The following is a 16,084-nucleotide window of genomic DNA, read 5'->3' on the forward strand; positions in this document are numbered from 1 at the left end:
TCCTTACTCCTTATATTAGGTCCTACCTCCCTAAAGGCTAGACTGTGAAATAAGTTATGGCAAAAAAACCCACCCCATACTAAAACAGTAACTTGAGGTATTGAGATATGGATGGAGTTCCATTTCTTTCATGATACCTTTGCTGGACATTACTTGTGCATGTTAGTCTGTGTAATATCTTCTGATCATGATGTTATTGTTACATCCTTTTTGCATTTTAATTTCAGGTTACAATTTAACAATGTCACTGCTTATTTGCATTGTGTTCCCTACTATGATTTGTGGATCTTAAAGAAAATGGCTCCATAAAATATTACCATTTAGCTTGTATTTAAGATTCTTTTTAGAGGACCCTTTGTATGCTAGACTGAATGTGCTTTCTTCCTTAGCTAATGTTTAACAAATCCTAAGTTACAGTTTTCCCTGTAAAGTTTTTGGATATCTAATGAGAGATGTAATGTCTAAAGTAGTTTCCATTGCAAGAATTGCTTTTTGAATAGTTTGAGATATCTGAAGACAGTCCATAAAATTTAAGCATTTATTGATATCCATGTAGTAGATTAATTATAGCAATACTGAAAGGTCACATACTTCACCAAATACATTAGATGAAATATATCAGATTATACAGGTAAACTACATAGCAATACTCACAGGAGAGTGCTTGTTTTACAGCTTTTACACTGATCTTAAATTTCCAGATTGCATTTTCTTACCTTTGCTTGTGGCTATACATAAATACTTGCAGATGAGTGCTTATTGTAAAGCTTTTCTAACAAAAGACCAGAAGAAAGAAATTGAAAAAGCTCCTATCTGGTCTTCTACTTGTGACTTCTTTCAGAGAATGGCACTAAATTTGTTTGTGGCTTGTTTTACTTCCATTTTGGCACCTTCTCATTCCTGTTAGTGAATAGATTAAATCATCAATATCTGCACTGTGTCATAAAAAGCTGCTTAGCATGATTAGAGTTTGAAGTGTCGTACCTGTACATTTTCTGCATTAATTGCTTTGATCACATTGTTCTTGCTTGTCAAACTATTGTGGATTAAATTGTGCTTGAATCCTTTCTAATTACTGGGAAGCTAAAACAGAGTTTTGAAAGAGTATGTAGCATCTTGCTGTGTAACTGTTTAGGTAGATGTGTGAGTGTATAGTAATAAAAAAGAAAACACTAGGTTGACCTGGCTTGTTTTCATGGTGTTGGCAGCTAAAACTACTGGTGTGGGTGCTTTCTAACATCCTCTGCAATTTTGCTTTAATTTACTCCACAGATGCAACTAATGCATGAAGTTACCAGCTTAAAGAATCTAGTTTCAAGTGCTGAAGTGTACAATGAGGAACTTGAGGTGAGCCTCTCCATGAATTTACAGGTAGTAAGACTTGCATGAAATATGCTTGGTTTGTTTAGCTTGAAATACCGTATCTGCTGAGGACAAGCTGTACATCATTGTGCTCGGGTTAATCTTACCAGCTGAGGATATGTCTAAAAACCATTAATGCTTTCTGTATAGGATTTGATAAACTCTGACCTGAAAAACCAAACTGAGCATTAGAATCTTCTTTCCCCCTTTTTTTTCTCCAACTTTTAGGCAGAAATAAATTCCAAACTGGAATAGCTAAAAGAGAAAGAGAATAAAATAAAGATATTGCAGAATTGTGTGGAAAAAAAGGAGATCTTTTTCAGTGGTGAACTTGAGTCTTCTACTGGGCTGAGAGATTACTTTGTTTTTTCTGAGTTTGATTAAATTAGGTTTAGCCTTGGTATGATGAACATCTGCTTCTCTACAGATCTTGGGAAATTTTGTTTTACAAAGCTTAAAATGCTGATTACATAGAGCAGTACTCTGGGGAAGTCAAGCTATGAGAAATGCTACTATTTATCCCATCTCTCAAATAACCTGCTACTCTTCCTCTTAAAGTAAACTTACTGAGTTTTCTTAGCCTGTGTTTACATTTCAACCACATTAAAATGAACACTTTTGCTTTATTTTTGCTCTAAAGTTTTTTGTTTCTTTCAGTGTTGTCTTTTTCAGGGAGATTCTGATAAACTAATTGAAGAAATTCAGCAGCTGAATAAATCCCTCTTAGACAGCGAAGCCATAGCTTTGGATGCCAAAAAGGAATCTGATTTTCTCAGAAGTGAAAATTTGGAGTTGAAGGAGAAGATGGCAAGTACTTGTTGAACTGCATTTATAGCTGTACCAAATGCTGTTAAGGGCCTGTCTGCTTCCAGACTAGTGAAGGTGGCCATCGGTGTGGTGGAGCACTCATCATTAGCTTTCTCCAAATACTCTTAGTAATACTTTTATTATGCAATTTGTGGAAAATGGGTCTTCAGGAAAGAGATAAAAAGAAAGTAAAGGCTTTTTCCATAGGAGTGGGTGGTTAGTTTTAGATTTACCAGGAAAGAGAGAGCAAAGAAACAGTCTTTAGGGCGTTATTAGGACATAAGGCTTCATACCTAATTTTACCAGAGAAGAAAGAATAAAAGATGTAGTCAGAAGTGGGATGGAGCTTGCTTTGAAACAGTAAAGACAAAATAGTAGCAGCAGTTATGGCCCCGACCTCAAAGGCATGTTTTGTTAGAGGACTCTGACAGAAATGCAGTTATTAACTTGTGCCTTATTCTGCCATATTTATCAAAACTGGTCAGAGTGACAGCAGAAAATGTACCAGATGCATTATTTAAATGCCAAGTACATAGACTTATTCTGTGTGTGACTTGCCTGTTGCATTGTTCTCCTCAAGAATGAACTCTTAAGTAAGCACAACCAAATGCAAAAGGATGTTCAGTTATATCAGAGGCAAATAGAAGCGGGAGAAGCCAGTTACCAAAAAATGCAAGCTGACTTGCAGAGAGAGCTCCAATCTTTATTTCAAGAAAACACAAGACTAACTTCACTGATAGAGGGTAAAGTTCCAAAAGGTACTGTTCCAGGTGGTGCCTTTTCCCTGCTCCCTCTCTCCTCCCTTTTCCCTGTGATGTTGGCAAGATAGGCAAGGCTTTGGCTCTTGTCTTCCTCAATACCTGGAGACTGTCAGTATAAAGCAACTAGAGTATCTGGTGTTGCTTGTTGGAGTCCAGGATATTCCTCTGGCCACCCTGGAGGATTTGAAGACTGTACAGGGGGGTCTGGGATCGGTACAGGGGGGTCAGTTAGACCCACACAGATCCCAGGAGGACACTGACTCTGATTCCTGTCCATGGGAGTGAATACTCACATGCAGGAAGAATCACAAATCCTAAGAATTTAAAATAAGTAGTGGATGGTTTATTATAGAATATAAATATAGAAATTAGGATTCTTAGCGTATGGGGCTGAAGAGACAAGATGGAGGAATTGGGGAGTGGCCCCTGTCTTCCTTGTTCTTGCTCTCGTCCCCCATCTTGTGCTGAGTTGGGTTTTAGAGATTGGCTTAGAGTAGAACTGACATGTTAGTATAGGTAGTAGATATTGGTAAAATTTTGTAAATAAAAAATATGTCTCGGACAGTGGTTGGGTCAAGGGTGCCGTACATAAGGTGCGGGGCTCTCTGATCCGCCCAGTCTGCCGCGTGTCCTGCTCTGCTGGGGATGCCTTGCAGAGCTGAGAAAGAACTAAAATAAGGTACCCTGCCAGGGAGCCCTGGCAGAGCTGAAAAAGGACTGAGATAATGAAGAATAAACAACCTTGGAAATGTGCACCGGCGGACTCAGCTTGTCATCTCTACCTCTGGTGTGTAACGCTTAGGGCAAAGAGAAGACTGAAAACCTTATTACCTCTGGGAACAGCAACCCAGAGGAAACTCCCAGGGAACAGCAACCTTGGGAGAACCCTTATTACCTTGGGGGTCAGCAACCCCAAGGAGAATCTCAAGGAAACAGCAACGTTGAGAAGTGGTGCCCGAACTCATCCGAGCAGCCACGGACCCTCAGAAGAAGACAAAAACTCCACCCTTAGAAGATAAGAACAGATTCAGCAGTTGCCGACTTTGGAACATCAGCCGGACCGACGTGGACCCAGGGGCCCAGGGCCGCGTCATCCCACAGCTGCCGGACAGCAAGGGACATCACTGGTTCCAGTTCCACAGCCAGGAAAGACTGCACCTAGGTGAGACCGGTCAAAAACCCTGAACACGGGGGGAATGCATCCCAGAAATAGTTACTATTTTATTAACTTGGCAAAGCATCACTGCTGCAGAACTTGCGGCTTCAATTAAAAGAACCAGCAGCTCTCTAATAATGGGTTTGCCTCGAGATTCCACAATCCAGATCGGAACTAAAGTTCCAGATAGAATTTTGGAAAGAGGTGAACAAAAAAACACTATATCAAAAAGCAGTAAGGAGAGATAAAGAAGCTCTACAATTAATGGCATCGGCAAGAGCACTGCTGCAAATAATATTACAGAATTCCAGGGAAGAATTAAAACTCCCACGGCTGCAGAGAGGCAAAGAGGAATTAGATTCCCAGCCCTCTGAGCAAGTGAGCCCACATGCAGACCGCAACCCCAGAAAAGGGAGGGGATGCTCAAAAGCAGTCTCTAACAGTTCCTCGGACATCCCCCACTCCACACCTTACCCCGCACCCCGGAAAGGACACTGAAGCGGCGCAGCTCCCCCCATCCCCCACTGCAAAACAGCAAGGGAAAGAGGGGAAAGGGCAGACGGAACACCAGCCGTGCCGCCAGGGCGGGGGGAGAACACACCGCGCGGGGGAGGGCGGCCCGCAGACGCCCTGCACTGGGAAGGAAACAGCGGGGAAGCCGGGATTGGGTCGCGCCACGCGAACGTTCGGGGACCCCGCCGCACTCGCCGTGCGCCCGATGGCAGAGGCTGCTGCCTCCCCAGCAGGGAGGCAGAGACGGGGCAGTGCCACGGCACCGCGCGTGGAGGGACGGAAACAGACCCACGGCACCGCGCGAGCAAAAGGAGGCTTGCCCCCCCCCCCCATTCCCCCTCCGCCACTATACGCGTTCCCCGGGAAGGAGGCGCGGGGAGTCCAACACAGACCCCGCCTCCATTTCCCCAAAGCTCCCTCCCTCCAAACTTCGAACACGGAGGGACAAAGCACTGCGGCCACCCCCCCCCCCCCCCTACAGCGGGACAGGGAGGGACGAAGGGGAAAAGAGTACAGGGAACGCAGGCAGCGGTCACCGAGCGTGGGAATGCGGGAACGCGGAAGCACGGGCAGGGCGCACGCTGATGTCGCGGACGGTGAAAACCGAGGCAGGGACCGGGGGCACCGCTCCAGCACAAGCTGCGGAGATGCAGGAAGCGCGGGCGCCGGCGGCATTTCTAAGGACCGCCAGCGCAGATTAGGGCGGGGCGGACCCCGGGAGAGAGCAGAGACAGTGCGTCTTTTCGGGCTTTGCCACGCCAGGATAGGCAGAGGAGGGGCGTGGCCACGCCGGAGGCGTTTCGTTCCACGCCCCCATGCCGGTGCAGACAGGGGCAAGGCGGGGCCAGGGTGGGATTTCCCTCTGGGCACCGTCCCCCTGCCCCACCCCCTCGCAAGCAGCATTCTGTCTATTCCCTCATAGCAGCAGTGCTCAGGCAGCGGGAAGCTCCCGCAGCAACCCCGGTGCACAATCGAAATTAAAAGCAATTATGCAGCAATGCCAAGGCATTGAAATAATTAAAGCTGAACAGCAAATGTGCTCGCCGCACCCAGCTGACGCTACGCGAGTGACAAAATTGTGAAAGTGCAGCTTTTTAAAGCATGCATCACAAGGATTGTAAGCCCCCATCCTCAGAAAGGGAAGGGGAAAGATAATGTTGCATGATGGCAACGTATGGCATTTAAGATTTATAAGAAACACGCAGCAACACCCAAAAGCTGCAGTGATCAGGGCAAAGAATTTTTCACAAATATGCCCGTTGTATCACAACATTGGCAAGGAGTCGGCTGTGCCAGGGACCCCTCAATGTTTTTTATCAAGCCCAAATCTCTCAGCTCAGTCAGAACGGCCTGGCCAGCTGGACAAGCTGAAACTGAACCCAGCCGGTTCAGCGTCACCGCCATGTATGGTGGAACAGCAGCATTGCAACGATTTCTAAGCAGATTGCACAGCTTCAACAACAAAAATAGTAACAAAGGAAGCTTTCATTAACTCCTGAAGACAAAAAAGTTCAAAATATGCTAGCTCAGAAGCAGCAGCAAATATTCACCGTTGGTGACAGCAAGTCAGTTCAAACTCCACATGATTTTTGGACTGTAGCCCAAACTTCTTTTGCCACTCAATCACAATCATCTTTATTTTCAAAAGATTTTTTTTTTTTTTTATAAAAAAGCAATTATTTCTTCAGTTGAAAGACTGTGCTCTGGAATTTTATCCGAATTTAGCAATGCATTTCCCTCAATCACCCCTTCCAGCATAAGGTAGTCACACCCTTTCTGAATCCTCTACAGATAATTCCTACACATTTATATCAAGGCTACCTGCTGGGTCAGCGGCAATTTCAGCCGTGATTTCCCTTCACCGTGCCACATAGGTATTATGTGCAGCACAGAGAAAGTAATACCCCAGTCCTCATACAGGAGGGGAAAATGATTTACAATATCCACTCCTCATCCAGGAGAGGGAGAAAAGTTAGAAATGTTAGCAAGCTCCAAAATGGAAGAAAGAGCATCATGGTAACAGCAACTGAATCATATTCCTGCAAATTTACAGGATGAAAGAATTATAACAGACTGCAAAGAAATCAAAAAGAAAACATTGAAAGAGAAAAACTGTGATATAGTGAAACATGGAAAGTATTGTGTTACCAACTACTTATGATCTACAGGATGCAAAAACGAGATAGGAACAATTGGATCATGATGTGCTCAGAGACTGAAAGAAAGTGATGCAAGAAAATGGTTTGAAATTTCTGTACTTCAAACAGTTTTTGAAGGAATGCTAAATGGAGGAAAGCCCTTGATGAACTAAGGAACAAATAGCAAGGAGTGAATGCAACCCTCACCATGTTGCAGGTGGCAGGGGACATACCACATGACAGAGCCAAAAATCAAGCCAGGGATTTGCCACAACAGGTGCCAGCAGACATCAGAAATACACCACAAAAAACAATTTTGTAAGTTCCATCGATTGAAACACCTGAAAACATTTGTACATATATTATATATATATATACATATATAATAATCCAGCAAGGACCTTCAGAGTCTTTCATGTCATTCCCTGGTTGTCTCACCAAGACAATGAACAGGCAAGTAAACAATGAAATAGCAAAGCTACACCTGCTTCGATTCCTTGCGTTTGGAAATGCCAACGCAGAATGCAGATGCATCATCAATGCAATGCCTGGTCGATCGTCTCAGGCAGAGATGGTGAAGGCAGAGATGGTAGAGGCATGCAGTGAAGTGGACACACCTCAGCACGGCACATCAGTGCAGGCAGGCATTTGAAGAAACCAGCTTGAAAGAATCCTCGAAGCCCGGGATGAAGGAATTCTCACAGCACTTCAACAAGTGATTCAACAGAACAGCATGTGAACATTGTAAGAAAAGATCAGAAGAAGAAAATACAATCATTTGTCCCTTTGTTGTGGAGCAATCCATCATTGTGTGAGAAACACAAAATGAGAGAAAGGGACATCCTATCATAAAGAAGATAAAATAGAAAATGAAATGGAGATGAGTTTTTAGTCAGAGTTAATCATTGTGTGTTAATTTATGTTTCCACATTTGACTGTTGTTGAAATTTTTGTGTGGTTTGGTTCGAGTTTGAGTTACATATTGTTAAATATATAATTCTAAAGTTTATTTCAAGTTTGGGCCCTGATGAGTTTAAGTTTATATTTAAGTTTCATGAAGTTCAATTAGTAATTAATTTATATTTTATTGATTTATTATATATGGATTTTATAAGGTTACTGCAAGTTGTAGATTTTTTATCAAGTTTTATTTATGTTGAATTCAAGTGTTGGTTGAATTAAAAAGTGATTTACAATTTATAAAAGGTATGTTTGTTTAATTTGCAAAGTTTAGTTATTTTTCTTCAACAAAGAAACAGTTTCAACTGAAATGATGATGATGGAACATTGATAAATAAGATTTGAGGAGAAGATACAATTTGTTAGATCCCTGATTTTATTGTTGGTTATGAATTGTTTCAGTCTTTTGTGTTTCATTTTAAATTAACAAGTGTATGAGAGTTTTGAAATGCAGTTTAACATGTTAAGTATTGATACATTGATTATATAGTATGAAAATATATAAAAAAATTGATAATGCTTGTAAGTTGATATTCCAGTTAAGTTTTTATGCTTTGTCATTTATTTATAGGGTTTTTCAAAAAGCATTTGTAATTTTGAATTTTTTCTATTTGTTTTCTAAACATTTAAGTATTTCGTAAATGCTGTTGTTGAAAAATGTAGTTGTATTATTAAGTGCAAGTCGGAATTTTTTCTTAAGTTTCATTTTAAGTATATAGTTTGTCTCTTTTGTAATCAATCTTGTATGCTTTATGCAATGTTTTAGCATGTCCTTTTGAAGTTTCATTTGAATTTTTAACTGTTATTCATTTTGCTTGAAATGAGATTTTGGGCTTGCTTTGGTACCTCTTGTGTGAGTAGAGACATTGCATTTCAGTTTGTTAAATCTTTAAGTGTTTTTCAGAAGGTCTTGGAGAGAGATACCTGAAGCATCATTGATGATTTTTCCATCAGCTGTTGATCCAGTGATTGTTCCAATTTGTACTCAACTGTTTTCAAGAAAAGTTCCAGAAAAGACGAGTTCCTGAGTGATCTGATCAATTTTTCATCTTAAATTTTAAATGTTTCTTTTATGTAAAAACTTTATGACAGTTTGTTGTATTTGGGGCATTTTATGCTCATTGTTGTTAGAGGATTTATTTGGAGAATGTGCTAAAGAGCATCACTCCAACTTGAAGTTTGAGTTCTGGCCAAACTCCGATTTTAACTTGGACAGATGCTGTTTGCCAACAAAGCCCAGAGATTCCTGCTCCAAAAAATAATATGCAAGTTATTTTGACTTGGCAATTTGATCTTATTAATATAACAGCTGAATCAACTTTGATGTGAGACCTGATGTCTTGCCTGGGAAAGAATATCAGGATCTGCACTGAAGGAAAGTTTTTCAGCAGTTTGCAGTCTCTGAGGTGATGGCAAAAATGATTTGATAATCACATTTCATTTTCATTGGTATGCCGAATTTTTCCTTTGTGTTGAGCATTTCTTTATAGAATTCTTTTGTCATGCTTTATAGTACTCATGTTATGTTTTATATCTCCAAAAAATTGAAATAACCTTCATGATGCAAAAGGAGAGGGGAGGAATGCTGAGTGTAAATTTAAGCAGAATGTTGAGGAAAAAATACTATGTTTTAAACTTTTGATAAGTTCTTTTGTAGAGTCTACTTCACCGAGCAGCAAGTGGAACGGGAAGAGAAATGTGAAGAGAATCCTTTAGTCTTGAGCAGAAACCCGGAGACAGGATAGATTGGAAAATCATTTAAATTTAAAGTTTGGGGCAGGGATTGTGCTTGTGTTTTCACAGGAGCCGAAAGTGAGCATCAGCAAGGCACGAGAACCTCTGCCAAAGTCAACGGCATCAGGCGTTGGTCCAGAAATGGAAAAGCAGGCACACAGATGTGGCTGTCGAGACTGCGGACATTTCTTCGTTCGGAATGCAAAAGATTTTGGGACTTGGGATTTGTCTTGGGACTTGAGTGGTGTTGCATTTCAGAGATTCCCACAGAGAGTGAGGCCTTTGAACAAGCAGTTCAATCAAGTGTTATACTTGTGCCTTGTGTTCTCACCGATTGTCTTGGGCAGTGGGGTAGTTTTGCCCATGATTCAGTCAAGGAAGAATGGTTGGGAAACTCTGGACAATGTACCAGAGCTGAGCATCTTTCATTTGACATACTCAAGATCAGGGAAATTCCTTTTATCATGTTCTATGAGTTTGTTAGTAGGCAGGTGATTGAACAAGTAGTCGATCCCAGAGAACATCCCTCCAGCAATTTCACAGTTCATTTTCAACCTAGTGGACAAATGGGATGTTCAAATGAAATTCTTTTCTGCGGTTCTTTGTGAACCTTGGGAATGAAAACTTTTGATTCAGCAAAAGAGAATTTTTGCAAAAAATTTGGTCTTTCCTGGAGTGACACAAAAAAGATAACATCATAGACGTCTCTCCAAATCATATGATTTGTAAAAGTGCATCACCTTGGTGTAGCTACACTGAGATGTCAGATAAACTAGCAAGCCAGGTTTCAATGTTATTCCCGAAAGGAATCCTTTTCATTTGTGAAGACAGGATTCAGTCTGTGCTCCCTGCAGATGTCAAGGATGGTCCATGCAGCAACAAGAGATGTTCTTTATTAACACCCAGCATGACATTGATAAAAGAGCAAGAGAGGAAAGATCTGTTGAACAATATGATCCAAGTTGTGATGGCAATGCAGACAGTATCAGGGATGATTTTAATACTATTGGATCAAAAGGGCTGTTGTCAGAACAAGTATGCCCATGCCACTTCTCTTACACTGAATGATTTGTTAACTGATATGGACAGTGTGAGATGAAAACAGAACAGCAATTGATTATTCATTGCTGATGCTGAGACACAAGTAAATAAGTTTGAAGGGATATCATGAGAACATAAGACAACTGGGAAAAGGCTGTGAACCAACTTATTATGAGAACTGAGCCTTGAATGGATGGAATGTTCAATGTGTTTAACCTTTTATCATGGTAGAGGGAACTTTTGAGAGTATGTGTGTATTTCCTGCTGAAGCTTGTGGTTCTTCTGATGTATGTGCTGTGTTTGCTTCAATGCATACGGCGGGCCAAGAACAGAGTTGTCAGAGAAACGTTTTTACTGCAAAGAGGAGGGGGAGATGTTGGAGTCCAGGATATTCCTCTGGCCACCCTGGAGGATTTGAAGACTGTACAGGGGGGTCTGGGATTTGTACAGGGGGGTCAGTTAGACCCACACAGATCCCAGGAGGACACTGACTCTGATTCCTGTCCATGGGAGTGAATACTCACATGCAGGAAGAATCACAAATCCTAAGAATTTAAAATAAGTAGTGGATGGTTTATTATAGAATATAAATATAGAAATTAGGATTCTTAGCGTATGGGGCTGAAGAGACAAGATGGAGGAATTGGGGAGTGGCCCCTGTCTTCCTTGTTCTTGCTCTCGTCCCCCATCTTGTGCTGAGTTGGGTTTTAGAGATTGGCTTAGAGTAGAACTGACATGTTAGTATAGGTAGTAGATATTGGTAAAATTTTGTAAATAAAAAATATGTCTCGGACAGTGGTTGGGTCAAGGGTGCCGTACATAAGGTGCGGGGCTCTCTGATCCGCCCAGTCTGCCGCGTGTCCTGCTCTGCTGGGGATGCCTTGCAGAGCTGAGAAAGAACTAAAATAAGGTACCCTGCCAGGGAGCCCTGGCAGAGCTGAAAAAGGACTGAGATAATGAAGAATAAACAACCTTGGAAATGTGCACCGGCGGACTCAGCTTGTCATCTCTACCTCTGGTGTGTAACGCTTAGGGCAAAGAGAAGACTGAAAACCTTATTACCTCTGGGAACAGCAACCCAGAGGAAACTCCCAGGGAACAGCAACCTTGGGAGAACCCTTATTACCTTGGGGGTCAGCAACCCCAAGGAGAATCTCAAGGAAACAGCAACCTTGAGAGTTGCTGGCATGGAGTAACTACTTGAGCACTTCCTTGAATATTCTGGAAAATTGGAGCTTACAGAATATTTTGCATTTTGCATAGTCAAGTTAATGAAGATTGTTGGAGAGAATCTAAAATAAACTGAATATCAACCTAACAAGTGCTGACAGAGTTCAGACCAGGAGCTTACTCTTTTAGTTGTTAGCAACAGTAAAATGTACTTTTCTGGAATTATAACGATATGACATTCAGAATGCATTATAAATCTTCTGCTTAATTTAAAACATGCTTTTTTTCCTCTTGCTCTTGCTCATTAGTCTAAATTTAATTTTCTAGATTTACTTTCTCATGTGGAGCTGGAAAAGAAGGCAGCTGACTTAAAAGGAGAATGCACTTCTACAAAAACAAGTAAATGAGCTATCAGAATTTCAATCTCTACCAAATACTGTTGAGATGCAAAAGAAAGAGGTAAAAAAAATCTAACCTTTTTTCTTGGTTTTGTATTGTATTTCACTGGTAATGTACTAATAGAGGTCTATTGGATATGAAGTTTTAGAGCCAAAAGTTGTCATGAGCCAGCCTGCGATTTTACAGTTAAGTTTGTTAAACTGTTGCTTCTCAGACATGTAATACTTGTATGTAGGAATAAATTTGTTTAGTTTAATATGTTTAGTCACTGATTACTATAATTAATCATGATTTTCTAGTCCAACATTTGCATGTCTATTTGCTATGATCACCACTGACAACTGAATGTATAGATATAATGGAGTTTGATCCTGGACGCTATTCTAAAACTGAGCAAAGAGAAAATGTCAAGGTCTCTTAGTAGAAATTCTGCTTGAGAAGTGAGAGATTTACCTTGCAAATTCTGGAAAACTTGTTAGCAAACTTTTTTATTTCCTGGCAAGTAAGGGGTTAGTAGACTAAGTATGCTGCAAATGTTTTAAAGGGGTTGTTTGCAAACGCTTTCTAGCTTTCTTTGTTCTAAGAACCACTTGCTACTAAGTATGTGCAGTGAAAATTATTCAGGGCAAGTAATCTACAAACTCCTTAATGCTTTGCAAAAAGTTCCGAACCCTCCAAGGGTCTACTTCCACTAATCAACAAAATGTAATTAGATGTTAACAACTTCATCTCTGTATTGATGCCTTAAGTTTTTAGCTTTTATATTTTTCAGATTCTGTACTGCATTAGTGTATAACTCTGAACTCTATATAAAATTTTAGTTAGCTTTCTTCACATTTTGGTCAGACTAAACAATCCTTCTGGGCCTGGGAACCAAGGTCACACCATTTGCCTCAGACCCTGAAAAGTATAAACAAAAGTGGATCGGTAGGAGAAGCAAACTGGGGAAATGTGACTTCATTACCTGAAGCTATAATTGGACAATTAACCTCTGATATGCAAATAGACCAAACTTAGAACCCTCTGAGAACTTGTGACTGTTATCCATCTTGGGTGTAGCCTCTGTCAGGCTTTTGCACAGCCCTAGGTGTATCCTTTGAAGGCCTTTAATAAATACCTACTTTATTCTCTAACTCTCTCTAGCCTCTGTTCTAGGTATCAGTATCATGAAGTCCAAGGCATCAGTATCATGTGAAAGTACTGATACATGTAAATATCCAGTTTAGGAGTCCAGTTTTAGCTCAAACATAGGAAATAGGAAGTATTGAAGAACATCTGAAGAGTAAGAAGAGAGATTTCAGGACTTGGGAAGGTGTTTGACTGTCTTCCTTCCCTTTTAAAGATTCTTTGCTAGACAGTTCCCTCCCAACATAGCAAAACCCAGTGTATGTTTGCCTGTACTTTATTTCCTATATCTTCACACGTACCTGTTTTTTATTATGTAGTTCTGACAAATACTGATTTAGAAACCACTATATATTGTTTTTCTGTTGGCAGATTCTTGAAAAAAGTGAGGAGTTACGCTTATTAAAATTGGAAAATGAAAAGCTGCTTTCTGAAGTAGCTGATAATGAAATGAGACAAACATATGTCTGAAGAAATTGAAAAATCAAAAGACAGTCTCACAGATGCACAACTGAAATATGTAAAGTCTGATGAGGAATATGTAGCGCTTAAACAGCTCCATGAAGAAATAGAACAAAAATACATAGCTGCATCAGAAAACAATGAATAAATGAAGCTCCAAATAGAATGCCTACCTAAAGAAGCACAAGAGTCTAAAACAATTTTGGTTGAAGTGAAATTAGAGGTCAGTGTCAGCTTGCTCCTTTCTACATATGAGACTTGAGGAACTAATTCATAGTGCTAAAAAAAGAAGGTTTTAAAGAAATACTCTTAAAGGTATAAGTTACAATATCACTGACTTCCTCTGTCATGAGTGGGTATTACTTATTCTGTGCCAGGAGTATATTGAAGGATTAGTCAGCTCAGTGGTCTCTTTTTGTAGGCAAAGAAATATGCATTGCTGCAGATTCTTCTGTAACTGACCTTTTAATTCTTTTTTCCCCATTCTTAAGTAATATCTTTATTATGTAAGTTTTTTTCTATCAATGCTGCTCTCACCTACTCTATATAAAGTTATAGAAACAAAGTTTCCTCATTGGGAACTGGAGACCTTTTAGAACACAGGTTTGTTCAAACCAGAGAGAATGGCCTCAGAAATTGTCCGTTAGAATGGAAAAATAAATATTAAAAATTTTAAAAGAAAAGGAAGTTAAACATACATATTTTTCACAAAGCTTTGGGCACTGCTCTGGCTGTCATATTTCAGCTATGGTTTTGATAATTCCTAAGCTATGGTGCAGTTTCATGTGTATGTTTTAGTAAGACTTTTGCTGCTGAGGAGCCATCACATGAAGGTTCCATAAGCAAATGCTTATTTATTGTGGGCAAGAGTATAAGCAGTAACTTAAAGAGAAATTATGAACTTGCTAGCTAGCATCTTTCATCCTTTCTAAGCTCATAAAAGAATCTTTGAGAACATGTATATATAATGGAGTTCTGTATTACAATTAAAGTGTCTGTCCTTTTCCTTTGCAACCTAAAGCTCTCTAGCAAAATGAAAGAACTGGAAGAAAAAACAGCAGAGCAAAAACAACTTCTTGAGCTAAGAGAAAATCTTATTTGGACTCAGCAGAAGTTAAATGAAATGGAGCAATTAAAAGAGGAAGAAAGGATTAGTGAAGTGAGGTTGGAGGCCAAAGATTTGGAGATCCAGGCAGTCTTGCAGCAGCTTGCAGAATGTCAGGAAGAAATAAAAACTCTAACCCAGGAAAAAGATGACCTGAAGCAAAAAGGGGAATCTCTCCAAGCTGAGACCAAGCAACTCAGAGAGGATATAAAGGACACTGTTTCAATGGTAGGAATTTTGCATTTTTAGAAACAGATCATACATGTTAGGAGAAAGACTTATAAACTATATTAAAATATTTAGGAGCATATAGGAGTGGGAGTTTGTGTGGTTGTTGTTAATCAAGGAATGCTTTCTAATACTACAAAATATGTGTATTTTCTTTGTGGATTTTTTCTCTTGTATTCTAAAGAACATCTTGGCACGTGAAGATCTGAGAAATACACAAAGTTCTCTGAAGGAATCCCAGAACACTATTAAGAAGTTGGAAAAAAGTATTTCTGAAAAAGAATCTCAGATTCTGAGTGTTTAAGAGGCACTAGGGAAAACCATTAAAAAACTCCAAATATGGGTAATTCTTTCTGCAATAATTAAAACAAGACCAGTTGATCTGCTTGTAGTCTCTTCTGCATGTCCTTAAAAAGTTTCTAGGCTCTTGGTAGCAAGTGGGCAAGGAAACACTACTGCCTAATCCAAGTTCTTTACCATCTGCTGCTGTTTCTGTGGAGCTTCAAGGTGTAATGTACAGTCTAATAAACCTTTGCTTAACTTGTGTGCCCCATGGTTGTGGATTTGAGTGGTGGCATTGGATGGGAAATGGAAGAGGAGATGAGGGTTACTTAAGTGCAGAAATGAGGCTGATTTATATTTAAAATATAAATAATTTCATTATTTACAACAGTCCCACTGAAAAGTGTAACACATGATTGTCAATGGCAGCTCAGATCCCAATGTACTGCAAAAGGCTGTTATAAATGCTGACGGAGAGTGAATCAAACAAAACTTTGGCATTTAATTTGATATTGAATTGATGAAACTGCTGTCTTTGCATATTTTTTTACTAGATCTCAGAAATGACAGAAGAAATGAAAATCAGCACCTCAAACAGAGATTAGCTTGCTGAGGAGAAATCAGAAAGTAATAGCTATAGAGAAAGTCATCAGCTTCAGGTGCAAAAGGACCAAATCATTTTCCTTACACAAGAGAACCGTTCATTGCAGGAGAAGCTGGACAGTTTACTTTTGAAAAAAGAGGAGTGCGGGGAAGGGACTTTGGTAATTATGCTAAAGCTGTAATGGGGAGCTTGCTTATATAAACTTGCACTTGAGTGAAATAATTGCAAAAAACACTG

General features: G+C 40.0%; 1 pseudogene; it reads left to right on the forward strand.

The window, feature by feature from the left end:
* Nucleotides 1–16,084, forward strand: part of LOC134565274 (centromere-associated protein E-like) — a 50,594-nt pseudogene that overhangs the window by 19,275 nt on the left and 15,235 nt on the right.

Source organism: Prinia subflava (genome assembly GCF_021018805.1).
Source record: "Prinia subflava isolate CZ2003 ecotype Zambia chromosome W unlocalized genomic scaffold, Cam_Psub_1.2 scaffold_51_NEW, whole genome shotgun sequence".
Classification (NCBI taxonomy): domain Eukaryota; kingdom Metazoa; phylum Chordata; class Aves; order Passeriformes; family Cisticolidae; genus Prinia; species Prinia subflava.